Below are 2,415 nucleotides of genomic sequence, written 5' to 3'. Positions count from 1 at the left end.
AGTCAAAAACTGGAAACTACCTAAATGTCCTTCAGAGGGTTAACGAGTAAACTCACAGTGGTATATCCATTCCATGGAATACTACTCAGAAATAAAAAAAGGAATGTTGGCAACAACTTGGGATTCATCTCAAGGGATTTATGCTAAATGAAAAAAGCCCATCTCAAAATGGTTCCATACTGTATGATTCCATTTATATAACATTCTTGAATTACCACAAATGGGTGGTTTCCAGGGTTAAGTTAGAGAGGTGGGGGGTGCAGGGGAAAAGTATGGATGTATCTTTCTCAGGGCCACATGAGGGATCCTTGTGTATGGAAATGCTCTGTATCATTGGTTATACCAATGACAATATCTTGGTGGTTATATTGAACTATATTTTTACAAAATGTTACCATTGGTGGAAACTCAGTAAAAGGTACATGGGATTTCTCTGTATTTTTTCTTACAACTGTGTTTTTTCTTACAATATGGTTGTACATGTATCTCAAAATAAGAAGTCTAATTTAAAAAGAAAGAAAGATATATTGGACTTCATCAAAATTAAGAACATTTGTTCTTGTAAGACACAATTAGCGAAATAAAATGCAAGATGAACCTGACACCATTCAATGCTGCCCTCTTTAATACCCATCACCAGGTAACCCATCCCCCCACCCCCTCCCCTCTAGAACCCTCAGTTTGTTTCTCAGAGTCCATCTTCTCTCATGGTTTATCTCCCCCTCCGATTTCTTCCCCTTCATTTTTCCCTTCCTACTAGCTTCTCTCTCTCTCTCTCTTTTTAAACATATAATATATTATTTGTTTCAGAGGTACAGGTCTGTGATTCATCAGTCTTACACAATTCACAGTGCTCACCATAGCACATACCCTCCCCAATGCCCATCACCCAGGCACCCCATCCCTCCCACCCCCACTACTCCTCAATTTGTTTCCTGAGATTAAGAATTCCTCCTATCAGTGAGGTCATAGGATACGTGTCTTTCTCTGATTGACTTAATTTCACTTAGCATAATACCCTCCAGTTCATTTCTACAGTTTGTTACTAGAGAATTTTCTCTGAACGTGTAGAGGACCTGAAACCTAAAGGAGGAGGCACATAGTTCTCTCCTGAGCATGAACGTGGTTTTACGTGTTGTTTCCACAGCTGCCCATTGCCACTGATGATCGTTCTTCTCCTCCTTTGGAGGGTAAGAGAGAGAGGACGCAGTGTGAGTGCTTTCTCAACAAATAAAAATTAAAAAAGATAAACTGTACAACTAAATGCATTTTCACAGATGTACATACAATTGAAACTACTGCTCCATTCAGGACACAGGGCATTTCTTCTACCTCACAGCTTCCCTTGGGTGGATCCATTGAAGTCTCTCACTGCCTTCACCCTCAGCCCCAGGCAACCACTGGCATCAAAGTCGGCTTGCATTTTTAACCACGTTATGGAAATGGAAATCTTTTATGCCTACATTCCTTCCTGCAGCCTAAGGATTCTTATATCTATCCATATTACTAATGGATCACCAGTTCAGAATTTTTCATTGCTAAGGAATATTCCTCTGTATGGATATATTTGGTCTGTACATTCACCTATTTATGGCCATCTATGCAGTTTCCTGGGTTTGGCCATGGGGAATAAAGCTATGATGAATATTCATGTGCAGTTTGCTGTGTGGCCATATTGTGTAAATCCTTAGGAGAGGAATGGCTATTCACGTGATTGGTAAATGTTTACCTGTGGTTCAGCTTTTCTCGGTGGTTGGACCATTTTTCATTCCCACAAGTGTATGAAACGTCTAGTTACTTTACATACTCACCACATATGTTTTCTGTCTTCGTAATTTTAGCCACGGGGATGGATGTGTAATGGTAACTCACTGTAGTATTAATTTATCTTCCCAATGGCTGAGTGTGCCGTCGAAAACTGACCTCTGTGCTTCAGAGCCAAAATATAAGACAAATACAGATTTTGGAATATTGAGGAACAAGAGCTTTATTGCTTCTCAGTGCACAGGGGGCTAGAACAGGCCAAGGTCCTCAAAAACTGTAAGTCCCCTCCCCCTGGAGGAAGGGGCGGGGGGCTGTTTTATTTTGACAGAAATTGTGTGCATGCTGCCAGCCTCCTTCATCCTGTCTTTAGGGTGGTACCAGGCTCCTGAAACAAAAGGCTTAGAAGGGAGGAGCAGAGGTTTGCAGAAGAGAAGGAAAAGGTTACTTAGTTTAAGATGGAGCCTTGCAGAGACATTAGTGAATCCCTTTTGATTTATGTTCAACTTCATGCTTTTCAATGGTTTCAAGTGGAGCATCTTTTCAAGTGCTTTTTGGCCATTTGTGTATCTTCTTTTGTGAAGCATTTCTTCTTCAAGTCTTTTGACCAGTTCTCCTATTGCATTGTCTTATCAGACACAATACGTGTCAGAA

The 2,415-nt window shown here is 40.6% G+C and overlaps 1 non-coding gene across 1 annotated transcript; it reads left to right on the top strand.

The window, feature by feature from the left end:
- The first annotated feature begins 1,007 nt into the window (after positions 1–1,007).
- Positions 1,008–1,217, top strand: LOC112818423 (small nucleolar RNA U3). The gene has a single exon (XR_003206579.2). It is a non-coding gene; the product is annotated as a small nucleolar RNA U3 (small nucleolar RNA).
- The last annotated feature ends 1,198 nt before the right edge of the window (positions 1,218–2,415 follow it).

This window comes from Callorhinus ursinus, unplaced genomic scaffold (genome assembly GCF_003265705.2).
Source record: "Callorhinus ursinus isolate GAN/ISIS: 27379988/994484 unplaced genomic scaffold, GSC_fseal_2.0 scaffold2534, whole genome shotgun sequence".
Lineage (NCBI taxonomy): Eukaryota > Metazoa > Chordata > Mammalia > Carnivora > Otariidae > Callorhinus > Callorhinus ursinus.
This window is presented reverse-complemented; position numbering and strand designations above follow the sequence as displayed.